At 39.0% G+C, this 14,269-nt stretch overlaps 1 long non-coding RNA gene across 1 annotated transcript in view; it reads right to left on the reverse strand.

Annotated features, from left to right (window-relative positions):
• The window catches only part of LOC124270555, a 48,829-nt gene extending 46,055 nt beyond the window's left edge, over window positions 1-2,774 (reverse strand). The window contains exon 1 of the long non-coding RNA XR_006896821.1: window positions 2,623-2,774. This is a non-coding gene — a long non-coding RNA (uncharacterized LOC124270555). The remainder of the gene's footprint in view (window positions 1-2,622) is intronic.
• Window positions 2,775-14,269: the final 11,495 nt, after the last annotated feature.

The following is a 14,269-nucleotide window of genomic DNA, read 5'->3' on the forward strand; positions in this document are numbered from 1 at the left end:
CTTAGATGAAACCAAGCGCTTGATAGCTGGTCAAGGTTGTTTATACTAGAAATCCAATTAAAGCATATTCTAAAATTCTCTCAATAATTTCTGGTCATACTATATATCTACTACATACATGTATCCTCGCCACTGCTCACAAATTGTACACTGTAAGTTTTGTATTATAGAGCATATATCGTATGACAGGGCATATATCACATGCTTTCGTTTTATATAATTCATATTTACTAATGTAATTCCAATAATTTATCGTAAATAATTAACTTGCCTTTGTCCTTTGGATTTAACTCGGGAGGAAATTTAGAATTTGGTTTGTCAATGAGTAAAGGAATACGTTGTAAAATTCGATTCAATGTCTTCAGATACTGCTAACTTACCACTCAACTCTCGTGTATAGCCCTACCTAACCTCGTGTGTCTTCGGGAGCGGATACTAACACTGCATTTAACCGCCACAGAGGAATAATAACACTGCTGACCGAAGCGTGCAGTAGTAGAGTTTGAAACTCGTCACTCGGTGAAATACATAGGTCTACACGGAGTGGACGCACTCGTCGCTTTTTGTGAATACTAATGACCCTTTCACACGTGGGCATATTACCACATATTGCGCGACTGACGTCAATATCATGTTAGATGAGCCACGGAATCACAGCAATACTTTCAACATTAATCTGGGCATGTAATGATCAGTTAGCCGAGTTAGCAACATGGTCGGATATAACGTTCCAACAAAGGGAAAGAGCTCGTCATACTTATATTGTCGTGGACAAAACACGTGCTAGTGGACTGACCGCTGGGGTGTTTGGGTGTGTCCAACAGTTGAATGTACGAGAACCCACTAAAAGCGTTCAACGGTCGGGGGTTTGTTTTTCAAATTTAAGGGACAAGACAATCAAATCATCGGTCCCTGATATCCTCCCCTCTTCATCAGACCCGTGAAGGTCCGGGTTAGAATACTGATCTTCAGTAACCCATGCTTGTCGTAAGAGGCGACTAACGGGATCGGGTGGTCAGGCTCGCTGGCTGGGTTGACACATGTCATCGGTTCCCAATTGCGCAGGTCGATGCTCTTGCTGTTGTCACTGGATTGTCTGGTCCAGACTTGATTATTCACAGACCGCTGCCATATAGCTGGAATAGTGCTGAGTGCGGCGTAAAGCTAAACTCACTCACTCACCTCTTCATCAAATGATCTAATCGTCAGGCGTTTCAGTATCATCTGAATTAAGCATGGCATATTGGTGGAGACTAGTTTTGTGTTTGTTTGTTTAATGTTTAACGCTACATTCTGTAATATTCCAGCTATATAGTCTGTAAATAACTCGATTCTGTTAGTCTCCTTTATGGGTTGCTGAAAAGCAATTGTAATTTACGGGTCGGGATATGAGCTTCGTATCACACAGCCCTGTGATAGGTCGCTATGTAGCCTGCGATGGCTGACTGTGTGTCTCTGATGGGTGACTGTGTGTCTCTGATGGGTGACTGTGTGTCTCTGATGGGTGACTGTGATGGGCGACTGTGTGGCTGTGATGGGCGAGTTTGTGTCTGGACGATAGGAGAGTTGACTGATCATAGACGAGCCCCAATCCCACCGCAGTCGATGAAATAAATCTCTGTCTCCCCACCACCCCTCCTCTGATGGGTTGCAAAGCGTTCGCTCGTCACGACGAAGATGCGGGTTCGATTCCCCCATGGGTACAATGTGCGGAGTCCATTTCTGGTGAATGTCAACTAAATCTAATTACTGTGGGGAGTCAAAATAAACGTTAAACTGTAAAGTTGTGTTTGTTTTATTTTGGTAATGAGTAATATTTAATGTTTTGCAATGGTGACTTTTCGTAGAGAAGTCTCCATTACTGATAGGTAATGGAGAGATCTACAATGACCAAGCCGAGCAGGTGTATGTCAATATATAGCACCCATACCGACACATATGGCTGCTTTTGGTAAAGTGACCAATGTAAAAGATGGAATTTCCCCAGTACAATTCTTACATTTGAATTTTTGATTTACTTTTTCATGTACACTTAAGGTACAAATTATTGTGAACCTTGTATATGACATTATCAATTAAAGATAGTAGACATTTTCAAGTTTTGGGGAATAGAATTACTCTGCCCGGTATTATCTAACCAGCTGATCGACAGTTGAAGACTGCTAATTGTTTCCCAGTAGTGTATGCTCGATCAAAAACGGGACTAAATGCCTGGGTGACTTGGAATATTGCCGAGTTCGCCCTTTAACAGCACAACGATTATCCTGAAACCCTGAAAACTATATATACCACTATATAAACCAAAAGAATTTAGTGGATGCTTATGCACACACACACACACACACACACACACACACACACACACACACACACACACACACACACACACACACACACACACACACACACACACACACACACACACACACACACACACACACACTTCGGTGGTCCTTGTTTCACGACACGGTAATCTAAATAGCGCCAAGCGGTTCTCTCAACCGACAGGCGGAAAGAGGAACACATCTCAATCAAATAATATTTAATCCCTTTTGTGAAATTTCAACTTGATTTACTGATCACAAAATCATTCAGATTAAACACTGACAATATTTTACTCACCTTGATTTTGTGTATTCCCTTCAAGCCCGCGCCTCTAATGTGTTAGTGTGCCAGTATTGTGAAACAAGATCGGTGAAGCGTGGCTGTACAGTGTAAACAACACTGGTTGCCTAGATACCAAACCGCTGGTAGAATATCGGCTGCCTTATCGACCTCTACCCACTCAATAAGTCCAATTAGGTGGTCACCCGTTGATGATAGACAACAAAGGCTCAAGGACACCGATGTGAGTTGGCAGCGATTTGCAAGTACCGCTAATCATAATAAATAGATATGCTTTGTGTAGATATAAAGAAAGACCTGTAGCAACTGACCAGCAACAATAGTTTGATAATATTAACCTCCTAAATAGATTGAAATTATAGTTATAGTTGTTATGGGCTAGCTGGTATAAACTTTTCACCTAAATATGCTTTTTACTGGTATGAGTATGCTTTATCAACTCCACAGAGCTCCACATGTTGAAGTCGCCTGTTGTAAACCGCTTTGAAGTCAGTAATGATGCTCCACAGCATTTTCAATGTGTGTGTGTGTGTGTGTGAGAGAGAGAGAGAGAGAGAGAGAGAGAGAGAGAGAGAGAGAGAGAGAGAGAGAGAATGACTAACGTCATATTGCAGGGGCGGTGGAGTAGCTTAGTGGTTAAAGCGTCCACTCGTCACGCCGAAGGCCTGGGTTCGATTCCCCACATGGGTACAATGTGTTAAGCCCATTTCTGGTGTCCCTCGCCGTGATATTGCTGGAATATTGCTAAAAGCGGCGCAAAACTATACTCACTCACTCATATTGCAGGAGCACTGTGTAATTTAACTCCGTTCTCAAAAGCATTTTACACGAAATATTTAAGTTAGTCGAAACCTTTTACTTACAATGTCTCCTTACTTTGCTTCATATTCTCCTTATTATTTCCAGTGTATAAATTGTGATGGAGCGTAAGGGGCGTGTATCCGTGTGTGTGTGAGAGAGTGGTGAGGGTGAGATATGTAATGACGGACGCCATACTGAGGGAGTACTGTGCCAGACAGTACATTTAACTCTGATCTCAAAAGCATTTTACTCGAAGTATTTAAGGCTAAATCGAAACTTGTAATAAAGGAAGGATCATATTCATGTCGGCTATGGGATTCAAACCCATCAACATCAGATTCTAACACACCATTGGAGCTCAACGCTGTGTCGTGTCTATACTTCCTCTAGCAGACAAAAGTTCCAATTTTCTGATTTCATAAACTTTTGAATGTTAAGGGTTAAATAATAAAAAACAGAATTCGGTTAAAAACTTCTGCGACAGTGTATTTTAAAAAGTACCCCTTTAATGAAAAGTATGCTTTCATTAACTTCACAGTTGGTATTGGACATCATTTCCACGTTTCATCAATGTAATAAACATGCCAAATATTATAACTAAATGCTGAGGATTGAGTTTCAAGGACATTGTTAAAAAAATCTGCAATATCATTTAAAATGATCAGCTTGAGATTATAATGGCATTTCACTACCTTGCTTGGAGAACTCCGTGTAGAACAAATATGGTGATTTTCCATTTCAACAAAGAAGTGTTAGTGCAAAATATTTTTAGGGGATTTACTACTTGTGCAAATAGTTTTTGATTGGCTTAACTAAGGCTCCCAGAATGTATATGAATATTCAACAAGTTATCAACACTGCGTTATGTGACACACATTCGTCAACAAAGCTGTTGCAACGTTCAATGCTATTTCAAGCTCAAGAAAAATTGCGCAAGAAAAAAGTTCGGGGACTTTTTACTTGTGCAACCAGAGTTTTTGATTAGTTTAGCTCCGACTCACCGAATGTATAAAATGTGGCTGAAATCTTGACTGAGGACAGAATCAACGGAAGCGTGATCCTGAACTGACATAAAGAAACCGAAGTTGTCAACTCAGCATCTGAAATCTGAAGACCATGGGCGTCAAAGTAAGTAACATTTTGAATTGCATTTTTGTGTTGGGGATTAAACTTTCTTTTTACTCGGGTGACTTATGTCGTCGCAGGTCACAAGTCATCTTCAGTAGTTGTCAACGCCCAGTAATATTTAGCTCACCTTGCCATCGTCGTCGTTAATTATTCTTTATCTCACCTAGGAAACACCTAGTTATAAGTATAACTGATGCATAATGACTATTTAATCCAAATGTAAAGAATTACTTGTTCCAAGGGATCTACAACATTTCCGTTTTATACGATAATTTTATCTTTAGCTTGATTTCATCAAGGATCTCCGTCTACACTGAAAACAGAAACTACTCTTTCCTTGATTAGGCATTTTATTTCAGTCTGTTATAGAATTCCATACTGTCTAATCTGCCATGAGGCTCAGCACACATGTTCAGTTTATCGTAATATTGTATTTTTCGTAAGTACCTAAATTTGACTTTTGCATTTCGAGCCATAGTCTCAAATTCTTTCAATATGCATTTCCTGGAACAGAAACATCCCAATACAATTTACGACAGATTGCATACTAATTTTTGTTCAGAATGTAATTAAATGTGGTATACGAGGGTGGTTCAAAAGGTAGTCGGCCTTACCTAGAAAATGATACAAATTCAGCTGTTTTATGTTTTAATTTTTCTACATATTATCTGTCAATCTCAAGCAAATTGGTTTTGCTATGTTCCAGCCGCAAGATCCCAATTTTGTTTTACTTTTTATCTTGGTACCCCCAAAACGCAAAAATCTGTAATAAATGCATCACAAACTTCAGGAAACAAAATATGCAAAACACATTTTTGTGTGTTTGAGATAGGTAGAAAACCGCTAGAATCAAATTTAGATATTAAAGTGCATAAACAAGCAATCCTGAAACTGCAATCGCTTGTTAAAGTGACTCCCCTTTCATGTTTACTGAAAGAGCTTGTTTTGGAGACACTACCCACCCCGTTCAGAGTAGGTAATCATAAGGACATAACTTATTCTAATGTTTTCACTTATTCATACACGATGTCAAGGATTCAAACTAAATACTGAATGGTCAACAAGTGTCGGCTCTCTCAATGTATTGTAAACAGTGCCAGCTTGAATATCTGGACACAATGTTTTTGAAAGATTAAAGGGACGGCCTTAAAAACAGCCCCTGTCTAAATATAAATCAGGCAATCCTAATCTTTGAATGTTGAATATGACGTGAAGTCATCCAATACTATACTGAATATATTTTATAAAAATATTATCTGAGGGCATACCATTATCCAACAGGTACCAAAATGACAGCTCGTTTTCATTTCTGTATTTTCTTTTGAAATATTATACCCAAATGGGTTGTGATGACTAATATCTCCTTAACCACATTACCCGCATATGTGAAATTTTGGATATGGCTTTGCTAATGATTCCTTCAAAATCTACTGGAAGCTTTTCAAACATTAGACATCGAGAATACAGTTAGGCCGACTACTTTTGAACGACCCTCGCATGTCTAGCTGGTAGTGGAATCACTTGTGTCCCATTTCGCCTTTGAGCAGCTGAGCTGAGCTGGATATCGGCGCTATACAAATGTTAGTATGTATTTTATATTATATTGTTTTTACTTTAATTGGCTGTTTTATATTTTCTAGGTAACATTTGTTCTTGCACTGGTCCTGTGCTTCTGCGCATTTGGCTATTCAACTCCCGTAGTGAAGAAAGTAAGTAATCGTTGGCTTTTGTTTTGGATCCTTTTCGTTATAGTGTGTTGTTGTTTTGTGTCGTGTTTTTAGTGTTTAGTTTTTTGTACAGATACTATAGTACTGTCGGAAATAGAAAATAACTGATTTTAGGCTGTTACTCTGTATCCCTAAAATTTACACAATTGCAAATAGCATATGTCGAAATAACCCACATCGGCCTAACTGGGCGTTCAGTGGGATGCGTAATACGATATCCAGAAAAGCATGTTTACTCGTAATATCGGGCAAAACTTAGAAAAAAACTGAATAGCTGCTGAAAACAATAGATCAGACTATAGATGGCAATTAGGTCGCTCAGCCAGGTATGACGACGGACCGTTGACCCACCTGGCATGAAATGCACGTGCTGCCTACAGGCACAAGGGGTCATCTCAAAGATATTTTGTGCTTTTGCATGTGTGTTGACTATGTCTCATCTATTGATTAACATCTAACGTGTCTTTCTTTCATATAGTTTCATATAGTTTATGTTGAGATATATAAAAGAGTATGATACCCGAAAACCATAGAAACGCATCGTAGTATATAGGTGGCATGACCACCCGAAGATCGACAGGAATGGATATTATTTGTAAATTGTTATGACGTGCCGTGTACCTCCCCAGTATAATTGCCCTAAAGGATTATCTTATCTTAGCTGATATCTCTATCCCCAAGCCCGGCCCCATGTTTTGCTTTTGAGACGACCCCTCCTGTCTGTTTCTTTTCATAGTGACAGTGAGACTGCATGGTAGCTACATCCTTAATAGTTTCGGCATAATATTGTTCGGCGTTAAACAACGAAATGAAAACATAAGTGATATTTCATGACTATTTTAGCAGTAAGAAACATGTCCAGACGTAAACATTTCGAATGCATTGTCACGATTTGGATCACATGTTAAATCTTTATTTTGTTTTCAATGCCAAATGCTGTGTAAACATAAACGAATATACGTTCAGCATTAAACAACTAAATTCAAAACTAAGTCATGTTTCAAGCTAAAAGTGACTATCAGGTCCAGGTGTAAACATTGCGAATACATAGTCAGTGGGACACCATGATTTGCCTTTGCTGTTTCTCAACAACATGGATAAATATTTGTCCAAAATATAAATATATACTAATAAGTTGGCATTAATTTGAACAAAACTATTTTTAAGAACTGACAAAATGACATGTGTTCAACTTTGTTTCCAATTTTCACGTTGACCAGGAAATAGTATTCTCATATGGGACATCAGGGGTGTGATCACATGCTTCAATATATTTAAGTTTTCTTGGTGAGTAAGTTCTTTCAAATATAGTTTAACACGAACAATTGGCATGAGTTTACCTATGCTGTCTATTTTACAAAAGTTTCTAAATATCATGAATAAATATTTGATATTAATATGTAGGTATATACTAAACATCTGATATTAATTGGAAGAAAAGTATGTTTAACTACTGACAAAAAGATGATTTCTTTCGTAATGACCCTTTGGTGTAATGAAATCATTCATTCGAGACAAGATTGGTGTAGTTTGTTTACATGCCCCGAGGCCAAAAGCACTTGCATATACACTAAAATGATTTGCGCATTTAAGAGGGCTTTACAATTAAATTGGTTAGCTTCTTTTGAGAAGAAGCTTTGTTGTTGTTTGACGGCAATAACTGGTATAGTTTCTCTTAAACCGTGGCATTATCATACCATGTTAAAACAGTTGACGTTGGTAACTGGCCTGTCTAGCGTCATTCTCATCATTGTTTTCTTGTGAACTATGTGGTCAGTGTGAGAAGATGGACAATGGTGCCCTGGTGGAGGAGGACTGTGAGGATGGGACAGGTGTGTCGTCAGTACCTGGGGAGGCCGACAACGTCTTCGTCGGTGTTGACGAAAAGGTAACATGTTTGTATATCAGCATTTATTCGATAAGGATGTCTTACACGGTTAAGCTCCTCATAATTGAGGTTTACGGATCTTTCACAATATTGTTTTACGGTTGGTGGTAGAATGGAAATATAGTTCATTATATATCGATATTATTTTTAGATAATCGATTAACATATTTAGCATTTGTTGTTATTGTAAAAATAAATGTTTAAAATTTTTTTTTCGTTCGATACAACAGTTTCTCAGTTTTCTTATATTCAATGATTCTATTTGAACAAGTGCCCAAATATGCACAAAATTAAAGCCCAAAAGCCCAAAATGAAGGCTGAATTTGGTGGTATGAAAATCTTTGTTGGCCTTATCACCAGTCTCCTGGGAAGGTTTTGGCGAGTGTTAGCCATATTTGTATCAATGGAACGGATACAAATTTAAATATTTGTTATTTTCGATATAAATGTAAATTTGCTGTAAGGGTAATAAAGTAATAGAACATGGATTGAACACGTCCTTACACTAGTTTCATGTTTTTGTCCAACTATTTCCACAGGGCCGCCGTGTGTTTAAGATTGCGGGTAACGATACCTGCTTCATTGACTCAGATCCAGCCCGCTGCCAGCCGATGTGAGTACAGTTTAATGTATATTTGGCATGAGTTTATTTTGTCCTCAGAGATCGAAAACACATTTTAGTGTCAATCAATCAATCAATCAATCTTTATAGTCTTTGTAGTGGAGTCCATAGGCCCAGGCTACACTTCAGGATTTCAGAGCGGTACATATGTGCATATATAGTTCAGAAGACAATAAGTTAATTTACAAAATATACAAAGGAAATATGATATTATTGGCAAAGAAGTGAATCTCTAAGTTTCATTGCATTGTGTATATAAATAGCTAGGTTATTTACAATATATGGATTGCCAGTTGACATGAGCATATTAAACTTATGAATAGTGGGATTCGAATAAAAATTATGTGGTAAATACAAACATCTCAGATTTTGATAACATTTACATACCAAAATAAAATGAAATTCATTTTCAATAAAGTTATCTTTACATACAAAACATAATCTATTTGATCTGGGTTGATTAATATGTCGACCGGTTTCAATTTGGAGGCGGTAACGTATCAGCAGTTTCAGTGGTCCAAAATTCAATTTTCGGCTTAATGTATACACCTGGAACTTAATTAAGGCCCCCCTATTTTCTGGATGATGAGAAACAAAACTTGCTGTAACTCCCTCACTATTCCAAAGATAGTGGAACCTTAGCTACTGTGAAACATACGATCTATTGGCAAATGAAAAACAAGACAATGATTCCAATACGTGTTGTTTTAATAGCGTAACCAATGTGATTTGGTCACTATTGATTTTTTGATGAAAATAGTCACTGAACAAGTATGGTCGTAGCATTGTCAATGGCTGACTATGACAAGAAATGATGCACAAGGAATGTCACATGTTAACATCTGATGGGTCTGGCATCAGTATCGGTTGTATCCCCCACGTGCTTGGATGACAGCTTGAATCCTCCTCCTCATGCTACTGGTAAACCTTCTGATACGATCAAGTGGCAATTGCCGCCATTCTTCATGCAATGCAGCTTCCAGCTGTGCAAGATGCTGGAGAGGGGTTCTCTCAACCTCACACGGCGTCCGAGAAAGTCCCAGATGTGCTCCAATGGATTCAAATCGGGGCTCATTGCTGGCCAAGGTAATGTCATGATAGTCTCATTCTGGAGATGTGCGGTCACAGCACGTGAACGATGCAGCCTGGCGTTGTCGTCCATGAATATATGGTGAGTAGCCAACGGGTGGTTGTCAAAGTGAGGCACGACAACTGGATGGAGAATATCCCGGATGTACTGCTGACCATTAAGTTTTCCTCGGACAGTCACCATTTGAAGTTTACAGTCGTGTGAAAGACAACCCCAGATCATAACCGATCCTCCACCATAAGGAACAGTAGGGTGGATATTCCTGGGCACGTAAGCAGTGTTTTTATGCCTCCACACTCTCATTCGACCATCTGTAACGTGGAGGAGGAACCTGCTCTCATCTGACCAGTGGACCCTCCTCCATGTCCTCAGGTTCCACTGCCGACGGGCCATACACCACTCCAGACGTCGTCTCTTATGGAGATCAGACAGAGCAGGACGTTTGATGACTCTTCTGGACCTCATACCAAGTGCCCTAAGGCGATTTCTGACGGTTCTGGTGGATAATTGTCTGTAGGGTAACCACAGGCGCTTCAAAACCGAACTTGTGGCAAAGGGTTCTCGCCTTACCAGACGTGCCAGGCTGCGATCATCACAGGCCGTTGTCTTCCTGGGTTGTCCAGGCCTTGGACGATCTCTCACATCTGTCACATCTGCCACCTTAGTGCTTCAGAAAGTCTTCTCCTCGCCATTTCAGTATTCATTAATGGAGACAGTTGCAAATTTGTCTGCTTTTATGCCCATAAATTGCATGTCAGAGAAACTGAATTTTGGGAAAAGTGTGGGTTGTATGCTTCACGTGCACAAGGGATGCGTTGTGACGAGTGCAATGGAACTGAAACACCTTTTTAGACTACTAGAGATGTGTTGTAATACAGAGATATCATTCATGTTTAACGATGGTTAACAGTTGCTCTACTATCATGAAATATATCAGGGGGTGCTTAATTAAGTTCCAGGTGTATATTTCAAGTGGACCTGAACCTTTCAGATCTTGTTGGCGCTAGATGGACCTTAGCTTTCGGGACATGCTTTCCCTTTTTGTGAACACCTGGTGTCATCACTGATTTTTAGTGATCCATGCATATAATTTTCACAGCTATTTTTCACTTTACACTAAAGGGAATATGTTTCTGAGGATAGTCAAGACTGGGTATTCTTTTGCAGTGACGTTCTATATATAATAGTCATGTAACTACATTGAGGCTGACTTGACAACCCGCCATATAGCTGGAACATTGCTGAGTGCTGCGTTAAACTAAACTCACTCACTGATTTGACAACCGTACCTTAATGCTGTTGTTTTACTGCTCAGGTGACAGAGGCCACAATGGACCAAACAAAGACTCCGGTACTGGTGACTGACCAAGCTGTGTTGGACAGTGTGAGAGAATGGTGCACAGGCGACGTCTATGTCCTCGTGGCTGACGACACTGCTGTCACTGGAGGTATATAAGAACAATTCATTATTCTTTATAGCGCCTAGTATCCATCCTGCTGTCTGGTCGCTGGAAGCTGATTATCATAATCCCGGATCCAAGCTGCCGGTGAGGCGCTGGTAGGTTAATAGTCACATGACTTATCCCATTAGTGAACAGAGGCAATTTTGAATAAAATCACTTGCCTAAGGTGAGACCACATGATTCACATGTGCTTCGTTGTGGGGCAGGACTGATGGCCTAGAAACTCTCAGTATTCAAGCTGCCAAACACGGTCACCCATCCAAGGTCTCTCCGCTCCCAACGTTCCTTAACTTCACCTGATTTGTGACCTGAGCTCTATGCACAGGACCGCACAGGACCACACAGCACTCACATGAATGAGTGAGTGAGTTGTGCTTTTAACTGAAAGCAATATTCTAGATATATCAAGGCGGGAGACACGAGAAATGGATTTCCTCATGGTATGTATGTATGTATGTATGTATGCATGCATGCATGTATGTATATATATATATATATATATATATATATATATATATGTATGCATGTATGCATGCATGCATGTATGTATGTATGTATAATGGATGGATGGATGGATGGATGGATGGATGGATGGATGATGTATGTATGTATGTATGTATGTATGTATGTATGTATGTATGTATGTATAATGTATGTATAATGTATGTATGTATGGATTGATCTATGCATGCGTCTGTGTTTGTCTGTCTGTGTCTGCATCTGTGTCTGTGTTTAGGTTTTTTGTAAAGGAAGTATTATTGTTTGATAAAGACTAGTGGGTAAGTCATGTGTTCGCTTGAAGGCCTGTGAAGATCCATCACAGTGGTGCATTGAGTAAAGCTTCGTGACTGTGATGCTTAATATGTGTTTTTTGTATGTGTTGGTATGACTGTGGTTGTGGGTGTATGTATTTGTATGTGTAAGTATGAGTGGTGAATGTGAAAACGTGTATCTCTGTGTGAGCGCTTCTGTGTTTACCACTGATACTATGTGTGTGTGTGTGTGTGTGCGCGCGCGCGTGTGTGTGTGCGTGTGTGTGTTATGTTTTATTTCAAGTGTATAATTCTATGTAATTTATTTTAATCATTTTATCTATCGCACGTATTTTAATGCTCTTTAAGTCTCTTATGGTCTTCTGGCGGCTTGTGCATGCTCTATAAATCTATGTATATATTTGTAACTACAAGATGAGACTAAAACAAACAAACAACAACAACAACTACAACAACAACTACAACTACTGCTACTACTACTACTACTACTACTACACCCTGTGTACTGAGGCACGCTATTCTAGACAAGCAGTCAAACACTCTGTGTTCTTTCTGTTTCAGACAGACGCAAGCGAGCCACCTGCTACAGAATTCGCTGCAGATACTTCGTCTACAATGGACGTCTGTATCGTCACTGCAGATATTATCTGTTCAGATGTTAGAACACACGGACACAACGTGTATCCTGAAAACATCAACATACAAAATGTATTTTCAAAACATTGAGTAACTGAAAAATCCTCTCACGAGTTCGCTCGTATTATTCCAATATTTTGGGTGTGTCTGACTTTGTGCCGTTATCGCTATTCTTTGTATGTGTCGATTTGAATCTGCAAATTAACACTGACACCTCTGTAATATTTTTGTCTATTATGGAATAAAGTTGTTGTTTGTATGGATCAAAATATATATTAGTGTTTGGTATCAGTTCCAAATATGGGCGTTCACAGTTGGAATAGCACCTTAGCTACCTGTGCTGGTCTTACGCTCACGGTGTCATGGTACATTGCGCGTACCCACGACAATTTTCAACTTTCTCAACTTATTTTAGCCATGTGTCTTCGTGCCATGGATTCGTGAACTAGATTTTGAACATCTGTCATTTTAAACGTTGTGTTATTGAATGCATATAAGTTTCTTCCCACAAAGTCAAATCTCAAGTACGTTGTTTGTATACAGGGGCACTGTACCATGACAGGTGGAAGATTTTAATGGGAGCCCTTACCAACTCTATGTACAAACTGTATTGTAATGTTCTGAATAGTCGTTTACAGTCCTGGGCTGACTCTTCTGGTGTTTTGAGTGATTTGCAAAACGGATTTCGGAAGAAGAGATCCACTACTGATCATATTCACTCTGTTTGTTCGTTTATTGAAAATAGAAAATGTATTAGAAAAGATACTTTTGCTGCTTTTACTGATTTTAAGAAAGCGTATGACTGTATTGATAGAAGAGTGTTGTGGGAGAAAGTAAGTGATATTGGTGTGAAAGGGAAAATGTTTTTAGCTCTTCAATCTATATATATAGGATAAGGTAAAATGTAGTGTACGTATTAATGGTATGTTAACATCGTGGTTTAATGTTAATCAAGGCTTAAAGCAAGGCTGTCTACTTTCTCCAATATTGTTTAATTTTTTCATTAATGATCTGGAAGAGAGTGGTATAGGTATTTCTGTTAATGGTATTACTATTGCCGCCTTAGCTTATGCTGATGATCTTATCCTGCTTGAAGAATCATCAGAGGACTTAAATAATTTGTTGTACATTTTAAACAACTGGTGTGTGGATAATGGTAAATGCATTAATAATGATAAATCTAAGATTGTACATTTAAGACATATCAGTGCACACAGAACAAGTGCGGTTTTTACTGTTGGTAACTCGGTTTTAGAAATTGTTAATAGTTATAGCTATGTAGGCCTACTGCTCACAGAACATCTTGACTATAATGCTATGGCTAAGGCAGCAGCAAAGTCTGCTAACAGAGCTTTAGGCCTTCTTATTTGTAAATATAAGGCACTTGGAGGAATGGAATCCACAACTTATACAAAGTTATATGATACGATGGTGTGGTCAGTTTTAAGTTATGGGGCATCTATCTGGGGACATCGGGAGGTTTCCACTACAACTTATACAAAGTTATATGATACGA

The sequence above is a fragment of the Haliotis rubra genome, unplaced genomic scaffold (genome assembly GCF_003918875.1).
Source record: "Haliotis rubra isolate DU_JTF1 unplaced genomic scaffold, ASM391887v1 Scf1526, whole genome shotgun sequence".
Taxonomy (NCBI): domain Eukaryota; kingdom Metazoa; phylum Mollusca; class Gastropoda; order Lepetellida; family Haliotidae; genus Haliotis; species Haliotis rubra.